We start from the raw sequence: 10,821 nt of genomic DNA, 5'->3' as shown, positions 1-10,821 counted from the left end.
TTCTCAAACAAAATACACTATGATGACGTTTGGCTGACCCAAAGAGTTTTGGTAAAAATTGCAGATTCTTCTTTTTTCCCTCTTTGTGTACGGAGAGTATACAAAGCGAGCTTCCCTTTTCTTGTAAGATGCTTTTGTGCTGTAAATATAGATTACTTCGTGGTTGGTGAGTGCTTACGATTTTTACTCACGATTTCGCGTAAACGAACGAATGAGCGAAGCGAACGAGTGAGTTTAATGATCCTTCACAACGATTGGGTAAGAAAAATCGTAGAAACGAGCCAACCATGAAGTAATTTGTTTATCATATAAGCACAGAGATCATAGTTAAAGTTATCGAGAGGCTGTCAAACCACCGATCGTGAACAAAAGCCCCAAACAAATTGCAAAATATTTTGAAATAAAAGAAATGTTTACCTTCCATACCTCGCTTGAGCACTTTTAAAACTTTTTAAGATCTTCTGAAGTATTTTGTGGACAAAACTAAGCAATAAAACTTTGAAAACCATACACCAGTCTTCCGACATGTTTACAAATTTTACTCCCGCTGTCGGTGCAAAGGCCTCTCGCGCCAAAGTTCAACGTAATATTAGCCAATCAAAAGGCCGATTCGACAATCGAGAATTCGAGACAGTTATGTTAACTGTCTCGAATTCTTCCGTCGTCCCATCTAAACACGGCTAAACACAGCTATTGACCAATGAGAGTGCGCGAACTATATACACTTAATGTATGGTACCGAGGGAAACAGTTAGTTTTGTTTTCCCGAGGAAAAACAAAACTAACTAGTTTCCCGAGGGATCAGACATTAAGTGCTTTTTAGCAAAACATCCGGAGCGGGCAACAACTGTGGAATTGTATCCCGATCAGGATACATTTGAATTTGCTCGGGGGTACGTGACCAAGAAGCAACCAATCACTGTGCTCGTTTTGTTGCGTGAAAGGCTATGTATATAACAATCCGAATTGTTTTATAATCGCTGATAGAACGCAATCGCACGCTTGTTGCATCTGAGATAGGCATTGATATTTATTTGGCCTAAAAAAATTGATAAACTCGTTAACTATTCAGTCATAGTACACGCGTGATAAAAGTCACACGTCTCCTTTGATCGATCTCGCCCGCACTGCCTAACCTCAGGGATATTACTAGTTGTATAGATAAACGTGAAAGCCATATTTTCCGTTTTCTGGACCGAGAGCGTTTGTGAGAAGTACATCAATATCGTTTTGAACTGGTCAGAGCTGCAAAGTGCGTCTACTATCAGTCTAGCAAGGACTTCGTGTGGTAGCACTAAAGGGAGAAAAATACAAGAGATGTGGTGGAGTCTTGGATTGGAATAACTTAAGTACAAATGTAGGCGATCAGAGTCATCTTCAGGGGGTGCAGATATAATTTATCTCATTTTATCTGGGGCGACGCGCCAAAAACACACTTATTGATGTTTTCTTTCATTGCCTTATTAGGACATCTTCCCTCTCGCAGAGGGAGCATCGCTCGACGAAAAAACTTGCAACGCCGCTCTCTGCGTTTCCGTTGACTTCATATCACTCTAGGAACAAAGGATGCGAGGGAAGTGGTTGGTCTCCACACTTGATTCGGCGCAGCTCAAAAAAGTGAATAAGGGTTCTTTTTTTTACAAAGATTGTCAAAGGAAGACAGAAAATATTTGATTTACAAGGAGGCAATCTACATATGCAGCCAGAAAGTAGCATCATGGAAAATCAAAGGTTAACCGACGAGAAGCTGAAACGGCTAATGAGCCTTGACTTCAGTCTGTATATTAGGGAAAAATCAACTACATACGAACAAAGATTCCGCAAAACAACTGTCATGGAAAAAAATGGTTCTGTCAATAGGCATCCCTGTATTCGGTTTTGGTAACATTCCATAGGGAAAATCATTAAAGGCAAAATGGAGAGGGCATCTATTAAGCATACCAAGTTCTGTTACATTTCGATCAGAGATCATTAAGAAACTCCGAAAGATTTGCTTTTTAAACAGTAAGATAGCTAAACTGATTTTATATTTGTCGGAGAATGGAATTTGCAAGCAACTGAGTGATACCGGCATACCGATTTCGACAAGCATTTTGTGTAAATCAAATTTTGAGACATCATGTTTCTAAATTGTGATGTTTGTGATGTATTTTTCAGAAGTTTACATTATTTTTGCTCCGAGACAACTTAAAGAATAATATCTTACGATTATTATGTAACGCCGGAAATGCTTTGATACTTCAACGTCTCCGTCTTCCTTAAAAGAACTGGCCCAATAGAAATTGACAAACTTCCGAAATAAAGCTAAGAAAACTGTTTGTTAAGTACACCGAGCGCGTTGACTGAAAGCACTTATGCCTGGGAAAAAAATGTCTTCCCCTGAAAGCCGCCGTACGGTTGGATCAATACCTTATTCAGAAATGGCATCATTTTCGTATTCTTTTGTTGGCTGTCAAATTAACCATTGTTGCCTCGTTCAAGGTTAAAGTGCTACTATGGTCAGAAGATCATTTCCTTTTTTTCTTCAGATTTTGAAAGCGTGTTCGCATAGCACCTAACTGGCAAAATATTGAGCTTTTAGTTTAATCCAAAGGCTGTTTATTTTGAGTGTAGGTTTTGGATTTCACGGTCCGCCATTACTCACGTTCAAGACTGACCGATTGAGTGTTGGATCTAGGGAAAACGACGTCATTTACTCACTAGCTTAAAATTTCAGCGTGTAAACGCAATTTATTATACATGCAAAACACGTCGGGTTCTGAAAGCCCGAAACTCCCGTGCTGCATATTAATTCAGCCGCGTACACAAAACTAGTGAGCCTTTTACGTCATTTTCTCCTCGACCCAGCTCTCTCAAGATTTTAAAGTCAGTAATGGCGGACCAATAAACAAGAAAATTCCAGTTTAAATAAACAGGTGTCTTTTTAAAATCAGAACTTAAAACTTGGGTCACTTATTGTTTAGCTAACATAGTTTTGAAATCCAAAGAAAAAGAGAATTGTTTTTTTCTGTCGTAGTAGCACTTTAAATATTCTTTGAATTACAATTTTAAGAACGAGTCAACGAGGGCAAATAAACGAAAACTAAATTGGCATCCATTTTGTAGTGAGGGGTATATTCAGAACTAACAAGATATCACTTCTTTTATGGTATCTCCTGCAAGATTTAAACAGGCTTTCTTTACAACCAGGGCCCAGTTGTTCAAAAGCCGATTAAGCTAATCCCAGATTAAAAATAACCAAGGAGTTTATTTCCCTACTGCCAAATGCTGCTCAACCCTGATATTCGGCAAAGTTCTACATTAGAAGAAGTCAATCTTGAAAAGCAAAAGTAAGCAAAAGAAACTTTCATCAAAAAGTTGAAAACGTGAAACAAAAGTTTACACTAATCCTGGATTAAGTTAATCGGCCTTCGAACAACCGGGCTCAGAAGCACGTGACCTTGAAGCGTGACACTTGCAACTCGCTTCCTTGGAACAAAGCTGGGGATTTTAGGACAGCAATTTTATGCCCAAATTTGGAAAAAATAAGATCGAAGCTGCATGCGGGGGGAAAATACGCGAGGTCCGTTACATCCAAATAAGGAGATTTTGAAATTCAAAAAGCCCCAGCTCTGAACCAGAGTTAAACGCTTCAAGGTCAGAGGGCTTCTGTTACAACTGCATCAATGCATCCAAAATAGATTAGTCGAAAATTAGTCTTGGATAAGAGCGAGTTTCAATCGAGTGTCGCAAAACCAAAACCAAACTAATTACTTTGGCCAATCAAAAAGGACGGAGACAATCCAGTAAACCAATCAAAACTCGAAGTAATTACACGTAGCCGACACAAAGCGCGGGAAAATGTGCACGCGCGAGCCATGATTGGTTTTGGTTTCACTTCTGATTGGTTCAAAAAGTGGCGCGAGGAATTTCAACCAATTACTGAATGAAGTAATGAGAAACCAAAGCAATTCGCTGATTACTTTCGACACTCAATTGAAAACCGCTCTAAGGACAAAGAGTGCGCGTTCGTCAAGATCCTCGTTTGATGGGTCAGCATCCCCAACATCACTCGATTGATATTTTACAATTTTTCTCTGATTGCACTGCATCTATTTTTACACGTTTAAAGATCAAAGTGCCATGGTAATCGGGGCCTCTAGTGGTTGGTTCCAAACCAAGTATATAGTGCTTTCTTAAGGTAATATTAATGCGCTGAATTCTATGTAATACAACACCTGTTAATCGCAAAGTCATGTAATACAGTTTATTCACAATCAAATATACGATTCTCAGCTAACACTAAAGTGAGAACGCACATTTGCTGCGAATACGTCTCACATCTGTCAGGAAACGCCCCGGGGGGGGGACTCCCATATGAAACAGACGGGGATGCTCGTCGGAAATTTTGAATTTAACCCCTAAAGGAGACTAATCTAGGCGTGGCTTAAGCAAATTTTGACCCCTAAAAGAGACCGTTTAAAAACACAAAAATACGACACGCAATGAGTTTTAATGATAAAAAGGCATAATCATCGAATGCTTTTATCTAAAAAGAAATTTAAAAGGAAATTTGACTTCTGTTTCTCTTCGCGTAATTCTGTGTTACTTCGCGGAACCCTAAACGAGACCTTGGTGGCATAAAATATTGGCGCTTTGCCCGGAACACCCTAAGCGAGACCAAAATCCAAAATTTACACCCCTAAGCGAGACGACGAGCATCCCCGTCTGTTTCACATGGGTGTCCCCCCCCCCCCCCCCCCCGGGGAAAACGCTTCTTACTTTCTTTCTTGTTCTAAGCTATATATTTACCGTGACCGTAAGGAAGTTCTAATCCGGTCAGTTTACATAGCGAATGAATTCTCTTTCTTTTTGTTAAAGAATTAACATTCTAAAACATAAATTGGTTACATGGTTATTCAAACACCACACTTTCCTTACAAAGATAACAAAATCGGTGAAAACTGACGTGATTATTTCACAAATTTCTTGTATTTTGCGTGATCTATTGAAGGTTAAAAAACATTTGGGCGTTGTCGGTTCACCTAATTATAAATTGAGTTTCAATGACGAAGGATTACCCTCTTAATGTAGAACACAGCCGGTACAAGGTCGGGAAGAGGACTCGCGCGATGCTTTCCGTGAGGCCTTCTTAAAGGAGGAAACGTCAGCCTTGCATTGATTCAGTCAAACGGACGAAAATGAGCGGGATATCCCAGTACCCTTGACGATCTGTAAGTAGAGTGTGTAATCGATTTTTTCAATAGTCTTAAAAATTAACGAATCAGTAACTATGTCATTAGAGATCTTTTACGATCACGACCACGAGATTGCGGCTTTGCGCAAGAGCACTTACAAAAACGCAGTGTTCGCAGTGCTCAGATAGAATATTTTGTAAACGCAGTCGTATTGGTAACTCCAATCTGAAGTTTCTAATTGTGTTTGCGGGCAAAAAGGAAAATGGGGCATGCACACGAGCCCGATACGAAAAGAGCAAGGACTGCCTCGTACTTTTTGTTCATGAACAAATGTGTCCGGCGGAATGGTAGCCACCGACTTTTTGATCGGTCTTAGAGAGGACGAAAATACGTTGCTTATGAATAGACCTTATTGGAGTTGAGCCTACAGGCGCATCTTTTTTTGTTTAGATCTACATGCAAAAGAGGCTTGAGGGTCAATTCGAAACAAAATGACCCCTTAGCCTCGTGTATGTGGCAAAACCGCTGACAACACCGATAGGGGCTATTTGTACGGACAAGCCTGACTACGAAACTCTTCGGTAGGTCTGGGATGAGGAATCTTCAAAGCGGCGATTACTGGCGGTTTTGTTCCCACCACGATTTCATAAATTTAATGATTTTTTCAAATATGGAAAAGCCGTACGTGGTGTAGGCTCCGACGATTTCCGCCGTTCACTGGAGTTCGGGTATCCTCGTCGAGAAGAGATGGCTGCAGGGGTGAACGATAGATTGTGTCTGTGACGTAAATTCAAAATATATAATAGTTGCGGGGAAATGGCATTAGACATCCCAAAACATTTCTTTTAACAAAACAGTAATTACATAACAACGACCTCATCGACCCCCTCGTTTTCCCACCAATAAACGCAGCAGTAATTTTAACTGATTTAAGAAATTTTACTTCCTCTTACATTAGCGAAGTCTAAGGAGAAGTTGCAACAGCAATGGATTTGAAAACGGTATTTTCCCCTTGGCGCCATCTGAAAAACTTGTGAAGTTTCTGAACTCAGCCGGTAGAAAACGATACAACATTCTCCTTTGTCAAAGTCTTGGATATGCGACCCTTTATTCCAAAACAAACTGCTATTCAAATTTATAACGCTCTGATTAAGTCATATTTCGATTATTTCAGCCCGATGTTGACTGTTCGAAAGGCAACTTGAGTGATAAGCTCCACAAATTTGAGCGAAAAAACAAATAATTGTCGCGAACTTTCTAGAAAAACAATTTGTTCAGAAATCTAAAGTTTACATTAACAGCACACACCAGGGCTGCTCCTTAGTATCTGGCTAGAAATTTTCTTCTCACTTTTTCCTCAGGCCGGGCTTCAGCCATTTGATGAGGTCCATCCAGTCTCGTGCTTCTCAAGTTGCCTCGTTCATGCCCAAACGAATTCTGGGTAATTCTGCTATTCCGTGACAAGGGAAGACCCCGATTCTCATTTCATAGATTTTTTTATAACTGTCGGGCCACCCATTCCTACCAGCAAAATGCCGCATCCATTGAAGTTTTTAATTCTCAAAAGTTGTATCGGTAGGTCCTGGAATTCGTCCACAGAAAGGCCAGAGATACAACTTCACTCGTGAACCGCCAGCTTTGAAACAAAGCATTTTAGGCGTCCCAGTCTGCACGGCCGGTTCTCTTCGTTTATGCCTGTACAATCGACTGAAATGTAAATTCCTTATAAAAACCAGCATCTTTTTTCGGTATGGTAAGAATGGACGGAATTTTTGAACAAGAGAAAAAAATGCAGTACCTCCAGACGTGGCGCTGGAGCGTCGTACCAAACGAATCATCCCGGGATTTCGGCCCGTGCGATCACTTTTGGACGCAGTTGGCCCTTTGCTGCTTTCTGCTACCGACCTCGCCTCCCGGTACGGCATTGAGGGAGGGATATGTCGGCCCCTATACCATATGTGACAAATCCCACGCCTACTCACAGCTCCAGACCGCCCTTGTTATTACAATTTACCGTAACATTTCGATGGCTTATATATTCAAGAGAACAGTCATTTTATCTGACATATGGTAAGCACTGGAGTCGCAATTTACAAAGTGTACGCATGCGCCCTAATGAAGGTAACATACACACATGTTTAAAAGTTTATTTCGTCTCGAATTTCAGAGTAATTACAATAGCTAATATCTTGCAGACATTACATTTACAGCTAAAATACATAGCCCATACGGATTGTGATCTTCTTACGACTACAAAACTCCAGCGATAAAAATTCAAACGCGCTTTATTCTTCATTCATCTGCCTATGACGGCGCGAACTCAACCCATGCAGTGAAAGCGAAAAGCGGTTAAGACTAGGAAAAAAAACAGATACAAAACTTACTTAGTAAAATGAACTGATCGAGAACCCTAGAAATGACTAAATTAAGCCTTAAATAGCTCTAAGGGAACGAATAAATTAAGCACTAAATTCCTGATTGAAAAACTGACAACTGCATTCCTAAGAGAGGAATGCAACCCCGCTAATGAGCAGGCGTTTGGATCTAACACCGGTCCCTAAGCTTAAGTGTGAGACAGCTTAAGTCGAGTCACTTACATGAAGTAGATCTAAACAGAAACTACGCGTGCCAGTCCATAGGAGCGTTAACTACAGTTTCGCATTATATCAAGTGCACACTAAGAAACTTATCGCCGGCGGAAAATATTGAGCTATAAATTTAAAACAACGTTTTTCAATCTGGAAATCGAGTCTCAAAGTCAAACATCGTTCAAAATTGGCATCTTGGATCACCTCATTCTTCTCCTTCAACCAGAAGGCAGAGTTTATCAATAGGTCTTTCAAAAACATCTGATTTCATGCTCACTTTCGCACGGCGAACAAATCCTCTTTTGTCGGGGAACACCTCAGGCCCCAAGGCCTGTTCCAAACGTCGTGCTACTGCCGTGCCGAACTCAAATGAAATTGTCATTTCGATTTAAGCACGGCAGTAGCACGCCGTTTGAAACCATTAAGCGCGGCACGGTTGACTTAGGTTCGGCACGACTACTTAGCACGGCAGGACTTGCCGCACCGCACGGCAGTAGCACGACGGCGACGTTTCAAACGGCGTGCTATTGTTGCGCCAAACTCAATTCACAAATTGATTTAATGTATTTTGCATTATTTACATACTATTACGCTGGATGGATGGTTTGTTTTGTCTTTTGAATTTGGCGCGACTGTATTAGGTTCGACGTTTGAAACCGCTGCCGTGACATCGTCGTGCCACTGCCAAGCCAAATTCATTTGAGTTCGGCACCGCAGTAGCACGACGTTTGGAAGGGACACCCAGAGACAAAATACTAATTTAGAACGGTTGGCTTTCAAGGTCTTCAGGTAATGTTTTCCTTCTTAAGGACGGTGCCTACTAATTCAGAGGTATTTTTGCCCCGGGTTTATGATTATGCAGGAAACGCAGCTCTTAACAAGTGTTATTGGTATCCAAAAAGAAAATTGGGGGTAACCAACGCATTTTTAAAGGAAGTAGTTACCCCCTATTTTCTTTTTGGATACCAAGAGTACTTACTAAGATCTACTTTCTCCGGATAGTTTTAAACTGCGCAAAAATATCACTGTATTGGTAAGCATCACCGATAGGAAACCAGAGAATATCGAGATGCGCAGAACGTATGGGGCAATAACAATAGTAGGCACCGTCCTTTAGGGTGTAATGTGAAGTGCTAGATTTCTACCCCATATGGGGAGTGGGGCATGGAGAGCAAACTATGCTATCACTTATTTTATCAAAGTATTTGTGAATGTCATGGACTTGTCCAAAGCCTTCGTATCTATCTGCTCAAATCATAGGCTTTATTTCTGCCTCTCTTTCGGGCCTGGACTCAGATGTGGCCTCATTTTCCGAAAAGCAGCTGGTCATGGAGCCTAGTTTGCACACAAGTCCTCTCTAGAGTTGCAATTTTGCAATCGCAAAAAGTTGTAGCTCTGGAAGCTTCAATCGAAAATTGCCAACTAAGACCTGACAGTTTGGAGATTCGACTGGAATGTTTAATCTTGGTCTAAAACATGCAATTGTACTGAGGAAGCTAACCGGTGCAATTTGTTTCTTGTTTTACATGGCAGCGGGAACTTGCTCTAAGGTTAAATGTGGTAATAAACAGATACTTAGTTAAAACAGCAGTTGATTATTGAACCTCACCGCCCTTCCATATCGCGACCTTATACCAAAGAGAAATTCGTCGATGTCCTAATTCATCTTTCTGGTCCTGGGAATTGTTGTCATCTGCACTGACTTACACTTCTTCGTCAGCTTTCGTCGGAGTCACTAGGTTCCTCACTCACTTCATGATGCTCGTTCACATCTTCATGGGGTCCTTCATCTTCATCCACTCCGAAGTTCAGATTAACCTTATCACCAACTTCGAGATGGCGTTGACAAAGATACTCTGGCAATGTTCCGTGCTTAGCCATTGTAGCTTCCTGCCGCCCTGTCCTTTATCTTACTGCAGCACCGTGATATGCTGAGGCCCAGTTGCGTAAGAGGTCACAGTCATTTGCAGGAAGGTTGACAACGGAGAGGTACGTTATGTGTCGGGATTTGGGTACCAGGACCTTCGACTGGTGTGATAGTACGCAGCCCAGCTTGTAGCACGTTTGACGTTCTCCTTCATTGTTGCACCAAACGACTTGGCAAGACATGTTCACGTTCTTGGAATAAACAGTGGTGTGGCAATTTTCAACGTCTAATGTCATACAGCTTAAAAGATCAAGCGCTTGGTAGTCATACTGACTCTCCTAGAATGTCTGCTAGTCTTCCTAGTCCCCATTCCATTAACTGGATAGAGTTTGCTGTTGCAGAGACATGACCTTGGGGACCACTGATTTAGGGCGCCAGTGATGTTACTCTCATCAAGTATTTGATATACATGCTCTTCAAGTACAGTTTTGCAATGGTGAACCAAACCAATCGCTTCTTCTGCTGTCTTCTTTTCATATGAAGCGCCCTTGTTATGGACAGAGAAAGCTTGGGAGATTGCGCCAATTGCCCCAAGGAATTCCTCTCAATAACTTTGGCGTTTCGCGGCTATTCGAGATCAATTGCCACTCAAATCGGAGAGAAACCGGAACCCAAATAGGACAAAATAGGAACACCGAAAAACCAAATCGGATAACAAAACCGAAAAACCGCTATTATTTTCTAGGAAAACCGAAAACCAGATTCTAAAAAACGAAAAATCCGCAATGAACACCAAAACCGAAAAACCGTCTTTTTGCCGGAAAACCGAAAAGCCGATCTACAAAACAGCCAGAACCGCAAAACCGAAAATCCTAATGTCCCCTTCCTCTACCGACTGAGCTGCAAGGTCAGACGCATACCTCGCTACCTCGATTTTGTGAAACTCGCTAAAATAACAAACTCAACTGGACTATTATCGTGGTATGCATGATATACACATAGGCTTTATGTGTGAAATGGATGTCCAGTTGTGAGCTGCTTTGTTTGACTGTGAAATTGCCGTCGAGTAAGCGGATTTTCTACTCTTTATCTTAAAATTTTTATCAGTAAGATTTTTGTTGTGTACTAAACTGAAGAGAGAGAGGATGTAAAGATTATCAGTAAAACGGAAAATGTTGTGAAAGAGATT

General features: G+C 41.2%; 1 long non-coding RNA gene and 1 pseudogene across 2 annotated transcripts in view; one reads left to right on the top strand and one right to left on the bottom strand.

Moving 5' to 3' along the window:
- The window catches only part of LOC137984608 (uncharacterized), a 46,883-nt gene extending 46,377 nt beyond the window's left edge, over positions 1–506 (bottom strand). The window contains exon 1 of one of the 2 annotated variants that reach the window (XR_011119125.1): positions 418–506. This is a non-coding gene — a long non-coding RNA (uncharacterized lncRNA). The remainder of the gene's footprint in view (positions 1–417) is intronic. The other variant, XR_011119124.1, reaches the window with a different exon arrangement.
- The window catches only part of LOC137984604 (uncharacterized), a 15,450-nt pseudogene extending 13,134 nt beyond the window's left edge, over positions 1–2,316 (top strand).
- The last annotated feature ends 8,505 nt before the right edge of the window (positions 2,317–10,821 follow it).

The sequence above is a fragment of the Montipora foliosa genome, chromosome 14, assembly GCF_036669935.1.
Source record: "Montipora foliosa isolate CH-2021 chromosome 14, ASM3666993v2, whole genome shotgun sequence".
Classification (NCBI taxonomy): domain Eukaryota; kingdom Metazoa; phylum Cnidaria; class Anthozoa; order Scleractinia; family Acroporidae; genus Montipora; species Montipora foliosa.
Note: the sequence above shows the minus strand (reverse complement) of the source record. Positions and strands in the feature narration are given on the sequence as shown.